The sequence below is a fragment of the Mercurialis annua genome, linkage group LG4 (genome assembly GCF_937616625.2).
Source record: "Mercurialis annua linkage group LG4, ddMerAnnu1.2, whole genome shotgun sequence".
NCBI classification, from domain to species: domain Eukaryota; kingdom Viridiplantae; phylum Streptophyta; class Magnoliopsida; order Malpighiales; family Euphorbiaceae; genus Mercurialis; species Mercurialis annua.
Window position 1 is genome coordinate 7,352,832 of NC_065573.1, and position 27,049 is coordinate 7,379,880.

Genomic DNA, 27,049 nt, shown 5'->3' on the forward strand with positions numbered 1-27,049 from the left:
ATAAATTACATGCCCAATAATAATTCCTAAGTCCATGATTATTTATACATGTATTCAATCGTAAAGCGTTAATACTCGATGATATGGTGGCTCTGATACTGTTAGCGTAGCGGGAGGCGCGGGTCCGAATCGTATATTTCAATTCAAAATCGAAATTCCAACAATCCGGATCCTAAAGTTGATCATATCGACAACAAATGGATCGTCGTATCGCTTAGTAATTAAAGCACGCATCTAGGAATCGTAAGAAGAATACCTATGTCGATTCTCCAACGATTCTTGTAGTCCCGGAAGTACGGCGACCTCAAGCTCGTCCACACGAGTATGCGTCCGATTGAATCCTTGCTTTGAAGTAATCCTGCAAGAGTTACTCTTGCGGAGCAGCCCTAAGCTCAAACTCTCGCCGCGATTACGACCTTACTCGGATGTATGAAAAACGTCGCCAAGTTTTTCCCGTGATTGATGACAACTTGAACTCCTTCAAGTGCTTTCTCTCTCTACAACTTTGTAGTGAGATGTGTGTTGTGTGGTGTTGTGAAATGAGCAAGGACATGCTCTATTTATAGGCTAGAGCATGCCTTAAGAATGCAACACCTTGCATGCTAGGTGTCACACACAAAGCAAAGGTGTTGCCACCACATGACACCTTTCATGTGGTGACATCACATAGGTGACATCATGTAGGTGATGTCATCATATGACATCACATATATGACATAGGCTTATCTCATTACATCCTCACCATGACATCGTCATTCCATTAGCTAATGATTAGTCATTTAAGTATCATTAATTACATTAATTAATTACTTAAACCTTTTAATCATAAAACTTGGTTAAAATATAATTAGGTTCCTACTAATTTATAACTCTTATAAATTAGTCCCTAATTAATATGGACATAATACAATTAGGTTCCTACTAATTTATAACTCTTACAAATTAGTCCATAATTTGTACTTGTTTTTCATCTTAGATTAATTTCCGAGATATGCTAGTATCTATATGAAATCGATCTTTCGTAAACTCAATCGGTTGCACACTCTATTGTGTGTGACTAACTAGGTTCACATCTATATGGCAACGAGAGACATAAGAAACGCCTTTCTTATATTAAATAATTAAATCCCATTTAATTATTAATTCTCGTAGATCGAGAGTGACGTCTAGCAACATATCACGACCCCCAAATAGAGATGAATGTTTCGATGCATTCTTTTTGAACCAATGTTCATAATTATCGTACACTCAAAATTCCCTTCATCTAAGATTCCAATCTCGACTAGTGTCACGGTTAAGTCAAACACTGTATGTCTTGATTATATGACCTCATCTCCCAGTTCTAATTCTTGATAAATATGACTTCCACTAGAAACAACTTTCTATGTAAGTCATATACACCTGCGCAGGTTTTATCATCCATCAAGAACAATTTGAGATAGCATAGAATCTTGTCTCCGTTCATCCAGAGTGATGAATCCTTTCTAGGTTAAACCCCTATCTCCATATACAACTAACTAGAGCCAACACATCCGGCGGCCCTAGCTCATGAAAGATCTAGGGTTAAGGAGTATCAAACTCTAATCACCTATATACAAGATAGTGTCACCGCAAGTCAAAGGACATATGTACAATTATGAACTAGATGATATTAAATTGACTTTAATGAATTACCATGTATAAGTCATCTAGCGTCACTTGTTCGACTCACTCAACACCTTGAGTGTCCACATGTTTATTCTGATCCCCATCAAGTAGTATGAGACTCACTACTTCTTATAATTTAGTAACTCTTTACTAATCAGGAGAATAAACAGAGGTGACGATCTTTCTGGGATAATGCAATGCCCTTATGCGCAGGACCCCATCGATCGCGAACGGTTATTTAGATCACTTGTATAATAGAATCTGTCACTTATATTCTTAACACCTTAAGAATAGATTCTACCACAATGTGATAAGGACAATACATAATACATGAACACTTAGTTGATGAGACACTTAGTTCAAATAGAACATATATATCTTTGCCATTGGGATTAGTTCTACAAATATACACGATCAAATGGCCCTAGGGCATATACTACTAACATTCACCTTTCTAGCGATTCAATCCGGACGTTTACAAAGAGTATGAAACAAAACCAAACGTTTCACCTTTTTCGCGAATTAAGCCAAATGTTTACAAACGCTACGAAACAAATCCAAACGTTTCACCTTTTTAGCGATTTAAGCCAAACGTTTACAAATGGTACAAAGCATATCCAAACGTTTCACCTTTTTAGCGATTTAAGCCAAACGTTTAGAAATGCTACGAAACAAATTCAAACGTTTCCCCTGTTTAGTGATATGAGCCAAACGTTTACAAACATTATGAAACAAATCCATGCAATTCTTCTTTTCAGCAAATGAAGCCAAATGTTTACAAACATTACGAAACAAATCAAAGTGTTTCACCTTTTTTAGCAATTTTAGCCAAACGTTTACAAAGGTTACGAAACAAATCCAAAAGTTTCACCTTTTTAGCAATTTAAACCAAACGTTTAAAACTTTACGAAACAAATCCAAGGGTTTCAATTTTATAGCAAATTAAGCCAAACGTTTACAAACATTACGAAACAAATCAAACGTTTCACCATTTTAGCGATTTAAGCCAAACGTTTACAAACGTTACGAATCAACACCAAACGTTTCCCCATTTAAGTGATTTAAGCCAAGCGTTTATAAACGTTACGAAAAAAAACTAAACCTTTGTAAACGTTACGAGACAAATCCAAACGTTTCACAATTTTAGAGATTTAAGCCAACAGCTTAAAACGTTACGAAACAAATCCAAATGTTTTACCTTTTTAGTGATTGAAGCCAAACGTTTACAAACGTTACGAAACAAATCCAAACGTTTCGAAACAAATTCAAACGTTTAAAACGTTACGAAACAAATCCAACTGTTTAACCTTATTAGCGATTTAAGCCGGACGTTTACAAAGGTTATAAAACAAACCCAAACGTTTGACCTTTTTAGCTATTGAAGCCAAACGTTTACAAATGTTACGGAACAAATCCAAACGTTTGACCTTTTTAGCGATTTAAGCCAAACGTTTACAAACGTTACAAAACATTTTCAAATGTTTCACCTTTTTAGCAATTTAAGCCAAACGTTTTAAACTTTACTAAACAAATCCAAACATTTCCCATTTTTAGCAATTTAAGCCAAACGTATACAAACGTTACGAAACAAATCCAAACGTTTCACCTTTTTAGCGATTTAAGCCAGACCTTGACAAATGTTACGAAGCAAATCCAAACATTTGGCCCTTTTAGCGATTTAAGCCAAACGTTTACAAACTTTACGAAACAAAACCAAACGTTTACAAATGTTATGAATCTAATCTAAGCGTTTAACCTTTATAGAAATTTAAGCCAAACGTTTGCAAACGTTATTAAACAAAACCAAATGTTTTGCCTTTTTAGAGATTTAAGCCAAACGTTTACAAACACTACGAGACAAATCCAGGCGTTTAAATTTTTCAGCAATTTAAGCAAAACGTTTACTAACGTTACGGAACAAAACCAAACGTTTCCCATTTTTAGTTATTTAAGCCAAACGTTTACAAAAGCTACGAAACAAATCCAAACGTTTCGCCTTTTTAGCGATTGAACCCAAGCGTTTACAAACGTTACGAAACAAATCCACACGTTTCACCTTTTTAGCGATTGAACTCAAACGTTTACAAACTTTACGAAACAAATCCAAATGTTTCACCTTTTAGCCATTTAAGCAAAACGTTTCCAAATGTTACGAAACAAAACCAAACGTTTTACCTTTTTAGCGATTTAAGCCAAACGTTTACAAACGTTACGAAACAAACCAAACGTTTCACCTTTTTAGCGAATTAAGCCAAACGTTTAAAACGTTACGAAACAAATACAAATGTTTCACATTTTTAGCGATTTAAGCCGAACGTTTACAAACTTTATGAAACAAAACCAAACAATTAAAACATTACGAATCAAATCCAATCGTTTCTCCTTTTTCGGAATTTTGGCCAAACGTTTACAAACGTTACAAAACAAATCCAAGCGTTTCACCTTTTTAGCAATTTAATCCAAACGTTTACAAACGTTACGAAATTTCAAACGTTTCACCTTTTTAGTGATTGAACCCAAACGTTTACAAACGTTACGAAGCAAATCCACACGTTTCACCTTTTTAGCGATTGAACCCAAACGTTTACAAACTTTACGAAACAAATCCAAACGTTTCACCTATTAGCGATTTAAGCAAAACGTTTACAAACGTTACAAAACAACACAAACGTTTCCCCATTTAAGCGATTTAAGCCAGACGTTTATAAACGTTACGAAACAAAACTAAACGTTTGTAAATGTTACGAGACAAATCCAAACGTTTCACAATTTTAGAGATTTAAGCCAACTGCTTAAAATGTTACGAAACAAAATCCAAGCGTTTCACCCATTTAGCGATTGAAGCCAAACGTTTACAAACGTTACGAAACAAATCCAAACGTTTCGAAACAAATTCAAACTGTTTCGCCTTATTAGCAATTTAAGCCGGACGTTTACAAAGGTTATAAAACAAACCCAAACGTTTGACCTTTTTAGCTATTTAAGCCAAACGTTTACAAACGTTACGGAACAAATCCAACGTTTCACCTTTTTAGCGATTTCAGCCAAATGTTTACAAACGTTACAAAACAAATTCAAACGTTTCACCTTTTTAGCAATTTAAGCCAAACGTTTAAAGCTTTACTAAACAAATCCAAACGTTTCCCATTTTTAGCAATTTAAGCGACACGTATACAAACGTTACGAAATAAATCCAAACGTTTCACCTTTTTAGCGATTTAAGGCAGACGTTTACAAACGTTACGAAACAAATCCAAACGTTTCAACTTTTTAGCAATTTAAGCAAAACGTTTACAAACGTTAGAAAACAAATCCAAGCCTTTTACCTTTTTAGCAATTTAATCCAAATGCTTAAAACTTCACAAAACAAATCCAAACGTTTCATATTTTTAGCAATTTAAGTGTCACGACCCAATTTCATGGACCGCGACCGGCGCTAGGGTATGGGTATGGTTGTACCAAAACCCGTAGCAAGCCTTGCGGAAAACAATTAAATATTTAAACCTGCAGAAAACTGCTCGGGGGCAACCGAGACTCCAACCTAAGCATAGCAATTTATATTACAGTTCTAATATAAATAACTTAATTATCCAAAAATGCTCAACAGCATGCCTTAAATATAATATTAAAGTAATACAGAGTAAATATGCTAATAATAAATAATCGATAATCCCAGAGTGTAATATCAATGTAATACATAATAAACTAGTTCTACTGCGGTCTAAGAGTTCGAAAACAGTAACTAGTTTAAATAACATAAAAACCTCCGAAGAATCAAAAGAATCGGAGTGGACCAGCTTTCAAATCATAAACCTGGAAAATTTGGAAAAACAACGGGGTCAGATATACTGAGGTGAGTTCGCAATACTATTTACATTTATTAAGTTTAAAACCCTTAAATCAAAACGTTTTATAGTAATATAATATGATTATGGAAATACAGTATTGAAATGATCCCAGCGTGAGTATGACATATCATACCGAAAAATATAAACCCAGAGTGGACGGGAACAAATCCTCATCATATATATATACCAGCGTAAGCAAGACTTTAGTCTGCCATTTCCCAGAGTACTCACCGGTGCACACAGTCTCGATACAAGCCTGTCGAGTAGCTCGTTTCAATCCAGATCCATAATCGCTTAAAACAGTTCAAAAGCATTTATAATACTAAAATAAATTGCGGTATTTAATAAAGCGGTAAATAGCACTACAAACTCACAGCTTGCTTATCCACGTGAATCTTGGCAAATAGCTAACTCTGCGTAGACTCCGAAACACGAGCAGTCGACGGGTCTAAAATAAAATATAAGTTAAAATCCATTTAACCCCTAACTCTAAGAATACTAGACACCACATAGCACTAGCACAATATCGAGTCAAGCATAAATGTAGCCAGAATAGAATGAACAATTAATCACGTAATGACCCGAGTCAAAATGAACCACATCGAGTAACACAATACTTAAATAAATAAATAAGCCAAGTCTATTGGGTTTCCGCTTTAAAATCTGTTCCTGAAAATATTACTTAAATAATAACTTAAATCCATTTCCTCAAATATTGGATTGGCCGAGTTACCAATAACTACCAAGCTACCTCATATGTCGGGTGAACCAAGTCTAACCCGACCCAAAATATTTTACAAAATATAAACCAGAGTTTATAATTCCCAAAAATCACTTTAATAAAATAAATATAATCATATCCAATTATAAACCATAGTTTATCATTATAGAATCAAATTGATAAAATAATAACTCAATATTTAAAACGGAACCCAATAGCTTTAACTTTAAGTAACCCAAGTTACAATCAAAACTTAATCAAATAAGTTTTAAAAACGTTCAAGGGCTAAATTGTAATTTAGCCAAAATGACATACCAAAAAGATATTTAAAATCAAATATAATTATCCGAGTAATTATATTAATTTAGATTATAAAATAATCACCGTTTTCAATTTGTCAAATTATAATTTAATCACGTTGGCACGCTAAGCCCAAAATCTCAAATTAACAATTAAATAATAATTGTTAATAATTATTAATTTAATTTTAAATAACTCAAATATTATTTTTAGGTTTTAAAAATAATAATACTAATTTGATAAATTTTCAAATTAAAATGAAATCTCCAATTTAGAAATCAAAGTCAAAATTCAATTAAATCTAAAATCATTTAGATTATAAAAAAGATTAATATTAAATCTAAATTTAAAATAATGATGCCCAAAGTAAATAAAAATATCATAAATAATAATATTATTAAATTGCCAAATTATAAGTCGAGACTAAATCCGTAGATTAAAATCAAAACTAATTAATAAAAATCAAATATAACTAGTTAACAATTAATCTAAATAACTCATTTAATTCATTCGTAACTATTCAGTGATCAAACGATCCTTTTAGCCAAAATAATCCGAGTTAAGCCAATCATAAATAAAGTTTTCTGGACTCAACTGTCAGATTTGAAACTTCAATAATTAACTTTTATCCAAGTGATATTTTAAGAATTAAAAGTTAATAAAATTGAATTGTTTGTTGTATCTGACTACATAAATTTCTAATGTTTGGTAAAAAGTACAATTTCGTAATACATGATTATAAAGTATTAGATAAAGTAGAAAAGTTGTGTACTTTGACCTGCACACCATAAATACTTCCAATTCAATTTGTAAGAAACAAATAGAGAATTTAAAACAAAAGAAACAAAAGATTGGAAATTTAAAAGAGAATGAACATTGTAATTTGTGCCTATCACGTGAATTTGAAACAAAAAAATAGCTTAATCCACTAATGACACTACCTTAAGTAACCAACCAATAATAAGAAAGAAACATATCCATATAATCAAAATTCATCAGTTTACAATTTGAAGATATAGAAGCATAAGATCAGTACCTTGTCGTCGATGAAATTTGAAAACTTCTTTATGAATAAAAACGTTTCCAGCCGAATAGAAAAAGAGAAAAGAATAAAAATTTCTTTTATAGTCTAACATTTACTAGGTTTAGGGTTTTATTTCGGCAACAAATTTAAAATTCCAAACTTATCCTTCTTATCCTTTATATTACTTAGCCTTTAGTTTATTATTATTATTATTATTATTATTATTATTATAATTAAAAAAATTATTATTATTATTATTAAAAAAATTATTATTATTATTATTATTATTATTATTATTATTATTATTATTATCATTCTCGGATGTTACATCAAAACAATCACCGGAAACCAAACGGAAAATACGGGATATTACATTCTCTCCAACTTATTAAAAATTCGTCCTCGAATTTAACACAAAACCAAAGTACTATAAAATCAATTATAGCACGCAAGAAATCACACATAACTCAAAATACGGAGCAATGCATCCTTTACGGAACGAAAGAAAACAAATATGCATCACAATTTCCGATCCCTAAAATCACTCACGACCGAGTGACAACTCCACAGAAACAAAATAAAACCGCATAACTCAACTTAAGCAAAACAAAACTATAATCTCAAAAGATTAGACCATACTCTTACCCAAGGATAATTTTACCACAAAGACAACTGAGGAGAGTCGAGCGAAAAGAAACATAATTTAACCGAAAACACGCTGAATTTTTTTCAGACATTCTTCCCACATTATAGAAATACGACTTCGAATTTAAAATTGAGTTGAAAATTCGGATGATCACCACACGCATACGCGAAAAATTCTTAGTTCAACAATCTGGTACCTCAAACGAATTCTCAGAGACAACGTGCGAATTAAAAATTTGCTTCCATCCCGGAATAACTAACGCACAATACGAGGACAAGCCCTAAGTTACAAACCAAAAACCTACAGATACTCTCAATTGGAAATAATCTTACATTCCTAACGCCTACGAACTATATTACCTATAATGATCACAACACCAAATACCTCATATGAGGAAACTTAAAACGCCTGTTAACAAGCAATTTAAAATATTGTCCTGCTTACATACGCTCTCACAGAAAAATAACAGCTGAAACTAAATACCACAAGAATCGTCTCGGTTCAACTAACTAAGATCAGTTCAACAATTTCATCAACTTTTCGAACCCAGACGTAAGAAAGCACACTAATTTCTAAGGAATACATAACTTAAACTCCTAATAACAATTTTTTTTTCCTCAAAATTTATTTTGAATTACTAAAACCTCGAATGCTAACGAAGATCATTTAGATCAAATCGCAACTAATCGGTTTATTGGTTCTGCTCACAATAAAAAAAAAATTATAGAAAATACTTTTCGCAATCACAAAATATATAATAATACCATCCGTTTTAATTTAAAATTACCAACATCATCAGTTTAATTTCATTTTCAACCAAAAATAATTAACCCGTTGAAAAATCTTCTAGTTTTGTAAACGCGTCAACATAATAAAACACTTTCAATTTGAAATCACCACAAAAGTTTACATTCAAAATAAATTCACGATTTTTATAAAATCATTTTTTTTGAAAAATTTTAAAATTCACTTTTAATCAAACTGACAAAAATTTCATCACTTTCCCAAAAGAATTTTTTTTTTGCAAATGAGAATCCCTTTGTTTACGAAATAATTTTCATACCGGTACCAAAACTTTTTAAACAAAACAAAAAAAAATCAAATCTGTAAAAACTAAATTTCTTTTAAATCTTTCAGTGTAAATGAACACGCAGAGCATAACCAATTTTCTTAAAATTAAAATCCTCAAATAATATACTCTAAGCTAACACAATTCTTTAATCCTAACTCAATATTTTCCTGCATTCACCACAAATAAACCTTGAGTACAACCTTATAACCATAGCTCTTTTTTATCAAGTACGAATACTCCAACAATATGAACAATTCCTTACCATGTAATTTTTTTTCTTAAAACACCACCGTCATCACAGAGTATTTGTCTAGATTACAAGATAAAAATTTCAAAATCGTTCGAAATTTAACAACTTTTTTTTACACTATTTTCACAATACAACTCGCGAGTTTTTTTTTTTTTTACAAAATATTTTTCTTGAAAAGTCTCACTCATAAAATTTATTTTACATAATTGTGCGCCAGGGTGATGACAGCTCTCATCCCCAAAGAGTTGCATTCAACCCTAATCATCTAATGTCGTGATGAATGTACTAAATGCATGTATTATTTATATCTCTTTTAATTAGTGATCATACTTAATGCTCAATGCAGTTTCCTATTCGTGGCATTCCAAATGCATGTTCATGACATGTCTGGGCACAATTACGTGATAAAAACATTTCAATTACTTTAACAAGTTAACATTTTAAATCAAGTTTCCTTTGAAACATTCTCTAAACATTACACTCTGTGAGACATGCACTCGTCCACCTTGACATATTTGTCCATCTCCATTATTCTTGTCCACCAATTTGCATCGTCATTAACGAAATAACCCAAAACCAACAACAAAATTAAAATTTTCCTAACAACGAATTCCCCCTCAAATCGAATTGAATATTTTCCAAAGACATCAAAGCAACACGACCGCCTTCACAGCTCCACTATGAGTTTCAGTATTTCACTGATACACCTAAAGAAAACACCAGTGTATTACTACACTGATCAACCTCGATTCAATGATTCCATATCTAATTCCATAATGCTAACAGCCAAAACTTTCGATACTACAATTTATCACAAATGAACACGATCTAGAAATGCATAACGCTTGAAATTCCACGCACGAGGTAAACACTCACGAGTAGAATTATTCCACCGGTGCTGAGTAACTCAAATCGCCTTCCTTTGACCATGATAGATTCGGAATTCGAATCTGCAAACAGCTCTTGAGAATCGCTCCTCAAATTTCTTGATGACAAAATTAATAACTTCAATTTTCAGAGTCCAACGTTTGATCCAACTAACCAATTAGAACATCTAAACTAATCGCAGGGTCAAAATAAAGGTTCAAAAAGCACATCGATACCAATGTCAAAGTTAGGCAAAGAAAGACTAGCGAGAAATACCCTCACGTGATACTCCACACAATGAGTCCAACGAGGACAAAACTGATACGACATAACTTAATCAAACACTATAGACAAGAATAATAACACAGTAATATAGGTCAAGAATTGATCACACATCCGAAAAACACTTAAGCATCTTGCAGTAAAACAATTACTCATTTGGGTAGCTAACCAATGTAATTCCAAAAAAATTAAGCATGCAACATCTTATATGGCCAACGAATTCCTACCAATATGGTGACAACTCAAAACAACCTGTAATTTAGAAAAATTTAACTTATACAATAATATTTTCAACACATCAACTTAAACCAAAATAATAAAGATATTGGTCAAAAAGTACTTATCATAACCCACTTCGAAAGATAAAATTTATAATATATACTTCAAGTTCATATCGAGCCCCACAGTTTTAAAATCATTTTCCGGAAAACCCTTTTATAAAACTATGATTATAATTGTTCCCAAACGCCTCAATTTAAAATCATCGAGTTAGCCGAGTGATTACCACTTCCAAGCTCAACTCCAAATTTGGGTGACCCAAGTCAAACCCACAATTACCATTTGAAAAAATGTATACAAAACATTTTCAAATCCAGAAAAAACGCATTTTAAACAAATACCAATCCTTTCAAAATAGAAAGCTCGACGTCACTCAAATAACAACATCAGACTCATCACCCAAGTGAGAAAAAAAATTTAACAACATTTTCAGAAATACAAGTTTTAGTCAAAACTAGCAAATCGAGCATAAGACCAATAATACCAAAGTGTTGACAAACCAAAATATGGTAAAATTACAAAAGTCATATTAAATTTCAAAACTGTAACACCTTTCAAAATAACTTTTATTTCCAACCAATCATTTGAAAATACCAAGCTAGACGTAACATTCTAATTTTAAGACTTCGAAAAATTCATTTTATTTCAAAAGAACAAACCCCTTTTTCCATCCTTAGTCGAATATAAATTTTGAAATACAAAAATTTCATTTTACTATCAAGACACTGAAAATAATATTTTAGGGTGTCGTGTCCACACTACCCATTTGATTTTTTTTTTGCGTCAAAACACCAGTTAGGGAAAAAAAAATATATATATTCTTAAGAAAATTTAAAACAATACGTTGCCAGCAACGTAGTCCACAAAACGTGAAAAAGATTTTTCATTTAAAAAAAATCATTTAATCCCGAAACAATGTCAAGTCTGACAAAATATCATTTTTTTTTGAAATCAAGGCTTTCGGCCAAAACCAGAAGTACTCACAAAATAATTCAACGTCAACAATTTTTATTAAAGGCATAAAAGAGCCAAAACGTTATCACCCAGGGAAACGCATGAACAACATGATAAGAAAAAAAAACATCATGCCCAATAATGAATTTAAGCAAATTACCAAGAAAAAATTTCCCGAAAAATCAAAAGCAATAAAATCACCCAAGCGAAAGAGCATCGACAGCAGAATATTAGCATCAAATCAAAAAATAAAAATGACTGACTCGACATAATCCTATCGGTGTAGGCAGAAAATTTTATAATCAAAAGATGACGTTTCAAAGACAAGACATGAATCCTAATTCCGCAGTAGATCCTATGACACAACAACAACACTTAACATGCCATAAAACGATAAACACATAACATGCAAAAATTTGGCCTTAGTTCGAAACTAAAGCTCTGATACCAAGTTTGTCACGACCCAATTTCATGGACCGCGACCGGCGCTAGGGTATGGGTATGGTTGTACCAAAACCCGTAGCAAGCCTTGCGGAAAACAATTAAATATTTAAACCTGCAGAAAACTGCTCGGGGGCAACCGAGACTCCAACCTAAGCATAGCAATTTATATTACAGTTCTAATATAAACAACTTAATTATCCAAAAATGCTCAACAGCATGCCTTAAATATAATATTAAAGTAATCCAGAGTAAATATGCTAATAATAAATAATCGATAATCCCAGAGTGTAATATCAATGTAATACATAATAAACTAGTTCTACTGCGGTCTAAGAGTTCGAAAACAGTAACTAGTTTAAATAACATAAAAACCTCCGAAGAATCAAAAGAATCGGAGTGGACCAGCTTTCAAATCATAAACCTGGAAAATTTGGAAAAACAACGGGGTCAGATATACTGAGATGAGTTCGCAATACTATTTACATTTATTAAGTTTAAAACCCTTAAATCAAAACGTTTTATAGTAATATAATATGATTATGGAAATACAGTATTGAAATGATCCCAGCGTGAGTATGACATATCATACCGAAAAATATAAACCCAGAGTGGACGGGAACAAATCCTCATCATATATATATACCAGCGTAAGCAAGACTTTAGTCTGCCATTTCCCAGAGTACTCACCGGTGCACACAGTCTCGATACAAGCCTGTCGAGTAGCTCGTTTCAATCCAGATCCATAATCGCTTAAAACAGTTCAAAAGCATTTATAATACTAAAATAAATTGCGGTATTTAATAAAGCGGTAAATAGCACTACAAACTCACAGCTTGCTTATCCACGTGAATCTTGGCAAATAGCTAACTCTGCGTAGACTCCGAAACACGAGCAGTCGACGGGTCTAAAATAAAATATAAGTTAAAATCCATTTAACCCCTAACTCTAAGAATACTAGACACCACATAGCACTAGCACAATATCGAGTCAAGCATAAATGTAGCCAGAATAGAATGAACAATTAATCACGTAATGACCCGAGTCAAAATGAACCACATCGAGTAACACAATACTTAAATAAATAAATAAGCCAAGTCTATTGGGTTTCCGCTTTAAAATCTGTTCCTGAAAATATTACTTAAATAATAACTTAAATCCATTTCCTCAAATATTGGATTGGCCGAGTTACCAATAACTACCAAGCTACCTCATATGTCGGGTGAACCAAGTCTAACCCGACCCAAAATATTTTACAAAATATAAACCAGAGTTTATAATTCCCAAAAATCACTTTAATAAAATAAATATAATCATATCCAATTATAAACCATAGTTTATCATTATAGAATCAAATTGATAAAATAATAACTCAATATTTAAAACGGAACCCAATAGCTTTAACTTTAAGTAACCCAAGTTACAATCAAAACTTAATCAAATAAGTTTTAAAAACGTTCAAGGGCTAAATTGTAATTTAGCCAAAATGACATACCAAAAAGATATTTAAAATCAAATATAATTATCCGAGTAATTATATTAATTTAGATTATAAAATAATCACCGTTTTCAATTTGTCAAATTATAATTTAATCACGTTGGCACGCTAAGCCCAAAATCTCAAATTAACAATTAAATAATAATTGTTAATAATTATTAATTTAATTTTAAATAACTCAAATATTATTTTTAGGTTTTAAAAATAATAATACTAATTTGATAAATTTTCAAATTAAAATGAAATCTCCAATTTAGAAATCAAAGTCAAAATTCAATTAAATCTAAAATCATTTAGATTATAAAAAAGATTAATATTAAATCTAAATTTAAAATAATGATGCCCAAAGTAAATAAAAATATCATAAATAATAACATTATTAAATTGCCAAATTATAAGTCGAGACTAAATCCGTAGATTAAAATCAAAACTAATTAATAAAAATCAAATATAACTAGTTAACAATTAATCTAAATAACTCATTTAATTCATTCGTAACTATTCAGTGATCAAACGATCCTTTTAGCCAAAATAATCCGAGTTAAGCCAATCATAAATAAAGTTTTCTGGACTCAACTGTCAGATTTGAAACCTCAATAATTAACTTTTATCCAAGTGATATTTTAAGAATTAAAAGTTAATAAAATTGAATTGTTTGTTGTATCTGACTACATAAATTTCTAATGTTTGGTAAAAAGTACAATTTCGTAATACATGATTATAAAGTATTAGATAAAGTAGAAAAGTTGTGTACTTTGACCTGCACACCATAAATACTTCCAATTCAATTTGTAAGAAACAAATAGAGAATTTAAAACAAAAGAAACAAAAGATTGGAAATTTAAAAGAGAATGAACATTGTAATTTGTGCCTATCACGTGAATTTGAAACAAAAAAATAGCTTAATCCACTAATGACACTACCTTAAGTAACCAACCAATAATAAGAAAGAAACATATCCATATAATCAAAATTCATCAGTTTACAATTTGAAGATATAGAAGCATAAGATCAGTACCTTGTCGTCGATGAAATTTGAAAACTTCTTTATGAATAAAAATGTTTCCAGCCGAATAGAAAAAGAGAAAAGAATAAAAATTTCTTTTATAGTCTAACATTTACTAGGTTTAGGGTTTTATTTCGGCAACAAATTTAAAATTCCAAACTTATCCTTCTTATCCTTTATATTACTTAGCCTTTAGTTTATTATTATTATTATTATTATTATTATTATTATTATTATCATTAAAAAAATTATTATTATTATTATTAAAAAAATTATTATTATTATTATTATTATTATTATTATTATTATTATTATTATTATTATTATCATTCTCGGATGTTACATCAAAACAATCACCGGAAACCAAACGGAAAATACGGGATATTACATTAAGCCAAAAAATTACAATCGTTACGAAACAAATCCAAACATTTCACCTTTTTACAAATGTTACAAAATAAATCCAAACGTTTCACCTTTTTAGCGATTTAAACCGAAAGTTTACAAACGTAACGAAAAAAAACCAAACGTTTCACCTTTTTTGCGATTTAAGCCTAACGTTTTCAAACGTTACGAAAAAAATCTAAGCGTTTCACCTTTTTAGCAATTTAAGCCAAACGTTTACAAAGGTTACTCAACAAATCAAAACGTGTCACCTTTTTAGCAATTTAAGAAAAATGTTTACAAACGTTACGAAACAAATCCAAACGATTCACCTTTTTAGCGATTTAAGCCAAATGTTTACCAAGGTTATGGAAAAAAACCAAACGTTTCACCTTTTTAGCAATTTAAGTCAAACGTTTACAAAGGTTACGAAACAAATCCAAACGTGTCACCTTTTTAGCAATTTAAGCCAAACGCTTACAAACGTTATGAACCAAATCTAAACGTTCCCCCTTTTTAGCGATTTAGGCCAAACATTTACAAACGTTACAAAACAAATACAATCGTTTCACATTTTTAGCGATTTAAGCCTAACGTTTACAAACTTTACAAAACAAAACCAAACGATTAAAACATTACGAATCAAATCCAAATGTTTCACCGTTTTAGCAATTTTGGCCGAACGTTTACAAACGTTACGAAACAAATCCAAGCGTTTCACCTTTTTAGCAATTTAAGCTAAACGTTTACAAACGTTACAAAATTTCAAACGTTTCACCTTTTTAGCAACTTAAGCCAAACGTTTACAAACGTTATGAAACAAATCCAAACGTTTCATCTTTTTAGCAATTTAAGCTGAACGTTTACAAACGTTACAAAACAAAACCAAACATTTCACCTTTTTAGTGATTGAAGCCAAACGTTTACAAACGTTACGAAACAAATCCAAACGTTTCGAAACAAATCCAAACGTTTAAAACGTTCCGAAACAAATCCAACCATTTCACCTTTCTAGCGATTTAATCCGGACGTTTACAAAGGGTATGAAACAAAACCAAACGTTTCACCTTTTTAGCGAATTAAGCCAAACATTTACAAATGCTACGAAACAAATCCAAACGTTTCACCTTTTTAGCGATTTAAGCCAAACGTTTACAAATGGTACAAAGCATATCCAAACGTTTCACCTTTTTAGCGATTTAAGCCAAACGTTTAGAAATGCTACGAAACAAATTCAAACGTTTCCCCTTTTTAGTGATATAAGCCAAACGTTTACAAACATTATGAAACAAATCCATGCAATTTTTCTTTTTAGCAAATGAAGCCAAATATTTACAAACATTACGAAACAAATCAAAGTGTTTCACCTTTTTTAGCAATTTTAGCCAAACGTTTACAATGGTTACGAAACAAATCCAAAAGTTTCACCTTTTTAGCAATTTAAACCAAACGTTTAAAACTTTATGAAACAAATCCAAGGGTTTCAAATTTGTAGCAAATTAAGCCAAACGTTTACAAACATTACGAAACAAATCAAACGTTTCACCATTTTAGCGATTTAAGCCAAACGTTTACAAACGTTGCGAATCAACACCAAACGTTTCCCCATTTAAGTGATTTAAGCCAAACGTTTATAAACGTTTCGAAACAAAACCAAACGTTGTAAACGTTACGAAACAAATCCAAACGATTCCCATTTTTAGCGATTTAAGCCAAACATTTACAAATGTTTCGAAACAAAACCAAACGTTTGTAAAGGTTACGAAACAAATCTAAACGTTTCCCATTTTTTAGATATTTAAGCCAAACGTTTAAAACATTACGAAACAAATCCAACCGGTTCACCATTTTAGTGATTGAAGCCAAACGTTTACAAACGTTATGAAACAAATCCAAACGTTTCGAAACAAATCCAAACGTTTAAAACGTTTCGAAACAAATCCAACTGTTCCACCTTTTTAGCGATTTAAGCCGGACGTTTACAAAGGTCATGAAATAAAACCAAACGTTTCCCCTTTTTAGCTATTTAAGCCAAACGTTTACAAATGTTACGGAACAAATCCAAACGTTTCCCCTTTTTAGCGATTTAAGCCAAACGTTTACAAACGTTACGAGACAAATCCATGCATTTAACCTTTTCAACAATTTAAGCAAAACGTTTACTAACGTTACGGAACAAAACCAAACGTTTCCCATTTTTGTTTATTTAAGCCAAACGTATACAAAAGCTACGAAACAAATCCAAACGTTTCACCTTTTTAGCGATTGAACCCAAACGTTTACAAACATTACGAAGAAAATCCACACGTTTCACCTTTTTAGCGATTGAACCCAAACGTTTACAATCTTTACAAAACAAATCCAAACGTTTCACCTAATAGCGATTTAAGCAAAACGTTTACAAACGTTACAAAACAACACCAAACGTTTCGCCATTTAAGCGATTTAAGCCAAACGTTTATAAACGTTACGAAACAAAACCAAACGTTTGTAAACGGTACGAGACAAATCCAAACGTTTCACAATTTTAGAGATTTAAGCCAACTGTTTAAAACGTTACGACACAAATCCAAACGTTTCACCTTTTTAGTGATTGAAGCCAAACGTTTACAAACGTTACGAAACAAATCCAATTGTTTCGAAACAAATTCAAACGTTTAAAACGTTACGAAACAAATCAAATTGTTTCACCTTATTAGCGATTTAAGCCGGACGTTTACAAAGGTTATGAAACAAACCCAAACGTTTGACCTTTTTAGCTATTTAAGCCAAACGTTTACAAATATTACGGATCAAATCGAAACGTTTCACCTTTTTAGCGATATAAGCCAAACGTTTACAAACGTTACAAAACAAATTCAAACGTTTCACCTTTTTAGCAATTTAAACCAAACGTTTAAAACTTTACTAAACAAATCCAAACGTTTCACATTTTTAGCAATTTAAGCCAAACGTATACAAACGTTACGAAACAAATCCAAACGTTTCACCTTTTTAGCGATTTAAGCCAGACGTTTACAAACGTTACGAAACAAATCCAAACGTTTCAACTTTTTAGCTATTTAAGCCACACGTTTACAAACGTTAGAAAACAAATCCAAGCGTTTCACCTTTTTAGCAATTTAAACCAAACGCTTAAAACTTTACAAAACAAATCCAAACGTTTCATATTTTTAGCAATTTAAGCCAAAAATTTACAATCGTTACGAAACAAATCCAAATATTTCACCTTTTAAGCGATATAAGCCAAACGTTTACAAACGTTACAAAATAAATCCAAGCGTTTCACCGTTTTAGCGATTTAAGCCTAACGTGTACAAACATTACGAAACAAAACCAAACTTTTCACCTTTTTTGCGATTTAAGCCTAACGTTTTCAAACGTTACGAAACAAATCCAAGCGTTTCACCTTTTTAGCGATTTAAGCCAAACGTTTACAAAGGTAACGGAACAAATCCAAACATGTCACCTTTTTAGCAATTTAAGCCAAACGTTTACAAACGTTATGAAATAAATCCAAACAATTCACCTTTTTAGCGATTTAAGCCAAATGTTTACCAAGGTTATGAAAAAAAACCAAACGTTTCACCTTTTTACCAATTTAAGCCAAACGTTTACAAACTTTACGAAACAAATCTAAACGTTTCCCCTTTTTAGCGATTTAGGCCAAACGTTTACAAACGTTACGAAACAAATACAAACGTTTAACATTTTTAGAGAGTTATACCAAACGTTTAAAACGTTACGAAACAAATCCAAACGTTCCACCCTTTTAGTGATTCAAGCCAAACGTTTACAAACGTTAGGAAACAAATCCAAACATTTCGAAACAAATCCAAACGTTTAAAACGTTACGAAACAAATCCAACTGTTTAGCGATTTAAGCCGAACGTTAACAAACTTCACGAAACAAAACCAAACGATTAAAATCCAAATGTTTCACCTTTTTAGCAATTTTGGCCAAAAGTTTACAAACGTTATGAAACAAATCCAAGCGTTTCACCTTTTTAGAAATTTAAGTCAAACGTTTACAAACGTTATGAAATTTCAAACGTTTCACCTTTTTTGCAACTTAAGCCAAACGTTTACAAACGTTATGAAACAAATCCAAACGTTTCACCTTTTTAGCGATTTAAGCCGAACGTTTACAAACGTTATGAAACAAAACCAAACATTTAACCTTTTTAGTGATTGGAGCCAAACGTTTACAAACGTTACGAAACAAATCCAAACGTTTCGAAACAAATCCAAAAGTTTAAAACGTTACGAAACAAATCCAACCATTTCACCTTTTCTAGCGATTTAAGCGGGACATTTACAAAGGTTATGAAACAAAACCAAACGTTTCACCTTTTTAGCGATTTAAGCCAAATGTTTACAAACGTTTCACCTTTTTAGCGATTTAAGCCAAACGTTTACAAATGGTACGAAGCATATCCAAACGTTTCGCCTTTTTAGCGATTTAAGCCAAACGTTTAGAAATGCTACGAAACAAATCCAAACGTTTCCCCCTTTTTAGTTATATAAGCCAAACGTTTACAAACATTACGAAACAAATCCAAGGAATTCTTCTTTTTAGCAATTTAAGCCAAACGTTTACAAACATTACAAAACAAATCAAAGTGTTTCACCTTTTTAGCAATTTTAGCCAAACGTTTACAAAGGTTACGAAACAAATCCAAACGTTTCACCTTTTTAGCAATTTAAACCAAACGTTTAAAACTTTATGAAACAAATCCAAAGGTTTCAAATTTTTAGCAAATTAAGCCAAACGTTTACAAACATTACGAAATAAATCAATCGTTTCACCATTTTAGCGATTTAAGCCAAACGTTTAAAATGTAACGAAACAAATCCAAACATTTCATCTTTTTAGCGATTTATGCCAAACATTTACAAACGTTACGAAACAAATCCAAACGTTTCACCTTTTTAGTGATTGAAGCCAAATGTTTATAAAACTTTACGAGATAAATCCAAACGTTTCACCTTTTTAGCGATTTAAGCCTAACGTTTACAAACGTTACGAAACAAATCCAAACGTTTCACCTTTTTAGCGATTTAAGCCAAACGTTTACAAATATTACGGATCAAATCGAAACGTTTCACCTTTTTAGCGATATAAGCCAAACGTTTACAAACGTTACAAAACAAATTCAAACGTTTCACATTTTTAGCAATTTAAACCAAACGTTTAAAACTTTACTAAACAAATCCAAACGTTTCACATTTTTAGCAATTTAAGCCAAACGTATACAAACGTTACGAAACAAATCCAAACGTTTCACCTTTTTAGCGATTTAAGCCAAACGTTTACAAACGTTACGAAACAAATCCAAACGTTTCAACTTTTTAGCAATTTAAGCCACACGTTTACAAACGTTAGAAAACAAATCCAAACGTTTCACCTTTTTAGCAATTTAAACCAAACGCTTAAAACTTTACAAAACTAATCCAAACATTTCATATTTTTAGCAATTTAAGCCAAAAATTTACAATCGTTACGAAACAAATCCAAGTATTTCACCTTTTAAGCGATATAAGCCAAACGTTTACAAACTTTACAAAATAAATCAAAACGTTTCACCGTTTTAGCGATTTAAGCCTAACGTGTACAAACATTACGAAACAAAACCAAACGTTTCACCTTTTTTGCGATTTAAGCCTAACATTTTCAAACGTTACGAAACAAATCCAAGCGTTTCACCTTTTTAGCGATTTAAGCCAAACGTTTACAAAGGTTACGGAACAAATCCAAACGTGCCACCTTTTTAGCAATTTAAGCAAAACGTTTACAAACGTTATGAAACAAATCCAAACGATTCACCTTTTTAGCGATTTAAGCCAAATGTTTACCAAGGTTATGAAAAAAAACCAAACGTTTTACCTTTTTACCAATTTAAGCCAAACGTTTACAAACGTTACGAAACAAATCTAAACGTTTCCTCTTTTTAGCGATTTAGGCCAAACGTTTACAAACGTTACGAAGCAAATACAAACGTTTAACATTTTTAGAGAGTTATACAAAACGTTTAAAACGTTACGAAACAAATCCAAACGTTCCACCCTTTTAGTGATTCAAGCCAAACGTTTACAAACGTTAGGAAACAAATCCAAACATTTCGAAACAAATCCAAACGTTTAAAACGTTACGAAACAAATCCAACTGTTTAGCGATTTAAGCCGAACGTTAACAAACTTCACGAAACAAAACCAAACGATTAAAACATTACGAATAAAATCCAAATGTTTCACCTTTTTAGCAATTTTGGCCAAAAGTTTACAAACGTTATGAAACAAATCCAAGCGTTTCACATTTTTAGCAATTTAAGTCAAACGTTTACAAACGTTATGAAATTTCAAACGTTTCACCTTTTTTGCAACTTAAGCCAAACGTTTACAAACGTTATGAAACAAATCCAAACGTTTCACCTTTTTAGCGATTTAAGCCGAACGTTTACAAACGTTATGAAACAAAACCAAACATTTCACCTTTTTAGTGATTGGAGCCAAACGTTTACAAACGTTACGAAACAAATCCAAACGTTTAAAACGTTACAAAACAAATCCAACCATTTCACCTTTCTAGCGATTTAAGCGGGACATTTACAAAGGTTAAGAAACAAAACCAAACGTTTCACCTTTTTAGCTATTTAAGCCAAACGTTTACAAATGGTACGAAGCATATCCAAACGTTTCACCTTTTTAGCGATTTAAGCCAAACGTTTAGAAATGCTACGAAACAAATCCAAACGTTTCCCCTTTTTAGTGATATAAGCCAAACGTTTACAAACATTACAAAACAAATCCAAGGAATTTTTCTTTTTAGCAATTTAAGCCAAACGTTTACAAACATTACGAAACAAATCAAAATGTTTCACCTTTTTAGCAATTTTAGCCAAACGTTTACAAAGGTTACGAAACAAATCCAAACGTTTCACCTTTTTAGCAATTTAAACCAAACGTTTAAAACTTTATGAAACAAATCCAAAGGTTTCAAATTTATAGCAAATTAAGCCAAACGTTTACAAACATTACGAAATAAATCAATCGTTTCACCATTTTAGCGATTTAAGCCAAACGTTTAAAATGTAACGAAACAAATCCAAACATTTCATCTTTTTAGCGATTTATGCCAAACATTTACAAACGTTACGAAACAAATCCAAACGTTTCACCTTTTTAGTGATTGAAGCCAACTGTTTATAAAACTTTACGAGATAAATCAAAACGTTTCACCTTTTTAGCGATTTAAGCCTAACGTTTACAAACGTTACGAAACAAATCCAAACGTTTCACCTTTTTAGCGATTTAAGCCAAACGTTTACAAAGGTTATAAAACAAATCAAAATGTTTCACCTTTTTAGCAATTTAAGCCAAGCGTTTACAAACGTTACACCTTTTTGGCATTTCAAACCGAACGTTTACAATCGTTATGATACAAATCCAAGCTTTTCACCATTTTAGCAATTTATGCCGAACGTTAACAAATGTTACGAAACAAATCCAAGCGTTTCACCTTTTTCGCGATTTAAGGCAAACGTTTACAAACGTTACGAAACAAATCCAAACATTTCACCTTTTTAGCTATTTAAGCCAAACATTTACAAACGATACGAGACAAATCCAAACGTGTCACCTTTTTAGCGATTTAAGCCAAACGTTTACAAAATGTTACGAAACAAATCCAAACGTTTCCCCTTTTTAGCAATTTAAGGTAAAAGTTTACAAACGTTACGAAACAAATCCAAACGTTTCACCTTTTTAGCTATTTAAGCCAAACGTTTACAAACGTTACGAAAGAAAACCAAACGTTTAAAATGTTACGAAACAAATCTAAACGTTTTACATTTTTAACGATTTAAACCAAACCTTTAAAAACGTTACGAAGCAAAACCAAGCGTTTCACCTTTTTAGCAATTTTAGCCAAACGTTTATAAATGTTACGAAACAATTCCAAGCGTTTCACCTTTTTAGCAATTTAAGCCAAACGTTTACAAACGTTACGAAACAAATCCAAACGTTTTCCCATTTTAGCGATTTAAGGCAACTGTTTAAAACTTTACAAAACAAATTCAAACGTTTCACCTTTTTACCGATTTATGCCAAACATTTACAAACGTTACGAAACAAATTCAAACATTTTACCTTTTTAGCAATTGAAGCCAAACGTTTACAAACGTTACGAAACAAAAACCAATTGTTTCACATTTTTAGCAATTTAAGTCAAACGTTTACAAACGTTACGAAATAAAAACCAAGTTTTTAACCTTTTTGGCAATTTATGCCAAACAATTACAATTGCAACGAAACAAATCCAAGCGTTTCACCTTTTTAGCAATATAAGAAAAACGTTTACAAATGTTACAAAACAAATCCAAGCGTTTTACCCTTTTAGCAATTTATGCCAAACGTTTACAAACGTTACGAACAAATCCAAACATTTTACCTTTTTAGCGATTTAAGCCAAACGTTTACAAACGGTACGAAACAAATCCAAACGTTTCACCTTTTTAACGATTAAAGCCAAACGTTTACTATCGCTACGAAACAAATCCAAAAGTTACACCTTTTTAGCAATATAAGCCAAACGTTTACAAACGATATGAAACAAATCCAAGCGTTTCACCTTTTTAGCAATTTAAGCCAAATATTTACAAACGTTACGAAAAAATTCAAACGTTTCGTCTTTTTAGTGATTTAAGTCAAACGTTACGCAAATATCCAAGCATTTCACCTTTTTAGCAATTTAAGCCAAACGTTTACAAACGTTACGAAAAAAATCCTAACGTTTCGCCTTTTTAGCGATTTAATCCAAAAATTTACAAACGTTACGCAAAATTCCAAGCGTTTCCCCTTTTTAGCAATTTAAGCCAAACGTTTACAAACGCTACGAAACAAATCCAAACGTTTCACCTTTTTAGCTATTTAAGCCAGATGTTTACAAATGGTACGAAACATATCAAAACGTTTCACGTTTTTAGTGATTTAAGCCAAACGTTAATAAACGGTACGAAACAAATCCAAGCGTTTCTCCTTTTTAGCAATTTAAGCCAAACGTTTACAAACATTACAAAAGAAATCAAAGTGTTTCACCTTCTTAGCAATTTAAGCAAAACGTTTACAAAGGTTACAAAACAAATCCAAGCGTTTCACCTTTTTAGCAAATTAAGCAAAACGTTTAAAAAAGTTACATAACAAATCCAAACGTTTCACGTTTTAAGCAATTTAGGCCAAACCTTTACAAAGGTTACGAAACAAATCCAAACGTGTCACCTTTTTAGCAATTTAAGTCAAATGTTTGCAAACTTTACGAAACAAATCTAAACGTTTCCCCTTTTAGCGATTTAAGCCAAACGTTTACAAACTTTCCGAAACAAATCCAAACGTTTCAGCTTTTTAGCGATTTAAGCCGAACATTTACAAAAGTTATGAAACAAATCAAAACGTTTCGCCTTTTTAGGAATTTAAGCCAAACGTTTACAAATGTTACGAAACAAATCCAAACGTTTCACCTTTTTAGCGATTTAAGCCAAACGTTTACAACCGTTATGAAACAAAACCAAACGTTCAAAACGTTACTAAACAAATCAAAACGTTCCACATTTTTAGCTATTTAAGCCATACCCTCACAAATGTTACAAAACAAAACCAAGCGTTTAACCTCTTTAGTAATTTAAGCAAAACGTTAACAAACCTTACAAAACAAATCCAAGTGTTTCACCGTTTTAGCAATATAAGGCAAACGTTTAGAAACGTTCCGAAACAAATCCAAGCGTTTCACCCTTTTAGAAATTTAAACCAAACGTTTACAAATGTTACTAAACAAATCCAAACGATTCACCTTTTTAGCGATTTAAGTCAAACGTTTACAAACGTTACGCAAATATCCAAGCGTTTCATCTTTTTAGCAATTGAAGCCAAACGTTTACAAACGTTACGAAAAAAATCCTAATGTTTCGCCTTTTTAGCGATTTAAGCCAAACTTTAACAAACTTTACCCAAAAATCCGAGCGTTTCCCCTTTTTAGCAATTTAAGCCAAACGTTTATAAATGCTACGAAACAAATCTAAACGTTTCCCCTTTTTAGCAATAAAAGCCTAACATTTACAAACGTTACGAAACAAATCCAAACGATTCATCTTTTTAGCAATTTAAGCCAAATGTTTACAAATGGTACGAAACATATCCAAACGTTTCACGTTTTTAGCGATTTAAGCCAAACGTTAATAAACGGTACGAAACAAATCCAAGCGTTTCTCCTTTTTAGCAATTTAAGCCAAACGTTTACAAACATTACGAAACAAATCAAAGTATTTCACCTTTTTAGCAATTTAAGCAAAACGTTTATAAAGGTTACGAAACAAATCCAAGTGTTTCACCTTTTTAGCAAATTAAGCAAAACGTTTACAAACGTTACGAAAAAAATCCAAACGTGTCACATTTTTACCGATTTAAGCCGAACGTTTACAAAGGTTACGAAACAAATCCAAACGTTTCACCTTTTTAGCGATTTAAGCACAACGTTTACAAACGTTATGAAACAAATCCAAACGTGTCACCTTTTTCGCAATTTAAGTCAAACGTTTGCAAACGTTACGAAACAAATTTAAAAGTTTCCCCTTTTTAGCGATTTTAGCCAAACGTTTACAAACTTTATGAAACAAATCCAAACATTTCACCTTTTTAGCGATTTAAGCCGAACGTTTATAAAAGTTATGAAACAAATCCAAACGTTTCGCCTTTTTAGGAATTTAAGCCAAACGTTTACAAATGTTACGAAACAAATCAAAACGTTTCCACTTTTTAGCAATTTAAGGTAAAAGTTACGAAAGAAAACCAAACGTTTAAAATGTTACGAAACAAAACCAAGCGTTTCACCTTTTTAGCAATTTTATCCAAACGTTTATAAATGTTACGAAACAATTCCAAGCGTTTCACCCTTTTAGAAATTTAAGCCAAACGTTTACAAACGTTACGAAACATATCCAAACGTTTTCCCATTTTTGCGATTTAAGGCAACCGTTTAAAACGTTACAAAACAAATCCAAACGTTTCACCTTTTAGCGATTTATGCCAAACATTTACAAACTTTACGAAACAAATTCAAACATTTTACCTTTTTAGCAATTGAAGCCAAATGTTTACAAACGTTACGAAACAAAAACAAAGTGTTTCACATTTTTAGCAATTTAAGTCAAACGTTTACAAACGTTACGAAATAAAAACCAAGTGTTTCACCTTTTTGGCAATTTATGCCAAACAATTACAAATGCAACGAAACAAATCCAAGCGTTTCACCTTTTTAGCAATATAAGCCTAACGTTTACAAACGTTACAAAACAAATCCAAGCGTTTCACCTTTTTAGCAATATAAGCCTAACGTTTACAAACGTTACAAAACAAATCCAAGCGTTTTACCCTTTTAGCAATTTATGCCAAACGTTTACAAACGTTACGAACAAATCCAAACATTTCACCTTTTTAGCGATTTAAGCCAAACGTTTACAAACGGTACGAAACAAATCCAAACGTTTCACCTTTTTAGCGATTAAAGCCAAACGTTTACTAACGCTACGACACAAATCCAAAAGTTACACCTTTTTAGCAATGTAAGCCAAACGTTTACAAACGATATGAAACAAATGCAAGCGTTTCACCTTTTTAGCAATTTAAACCAAACATTTACAAACGTTACGAAAAAATTCAAACGTTTCGTCTTTTTAGCGATTTAAGTCAAACATTAAACAAATATCCAAGCATTTCCCCTTTTTAGCAATTTAAGCCAAACGTTTACAAACGTTACGAAAAAAATCCTAACATTTCGCCT

At 31.6% G+C, this 27,049-nt stretch overlaps 2 long non-coding RNA genes across 2 annotated transcripts; both read right to left on the bottom strand.

Moving 5' to 3' along the window:
* Positions 1–5,288: 5,288 nt before the first annotated feature.
* On the bottom strand, positions 5,289–7,709 carry LOC126678972 (uncharacterized). Its single transcript, XR_007640781.2, has 3 exons — positions 7,553–7,709; positions 5,870–5,943; positions 5,289–5,460 (listed from the first exon to the last, which is right to left on the bottom strand). It is a non-coding gene; the product is annotated as an uncharacterized LOC126678972 (long non-coding RNA).
* A 4,874-nt stretch (positions 7,710–12,583) lies between these two features.
* LOC126678973 (uncharacterized) lies at positions 12,584–14,891 on the bottom strand. The gene is made up of 3 exons (XR_007640782.2): positions 14,848–14,891; positions 13,165–13,238; positions 12,584–12,755 (listed from the first exon to the last, which is right to left on the bottom strand). It is a non-coding gene; the product is annotated as an uncharacterized LOC126678973 (long non-coding RNA).
* Between the last annotated feature and the right edge of the window lie 12,158 nt (positions 14,892–27,049).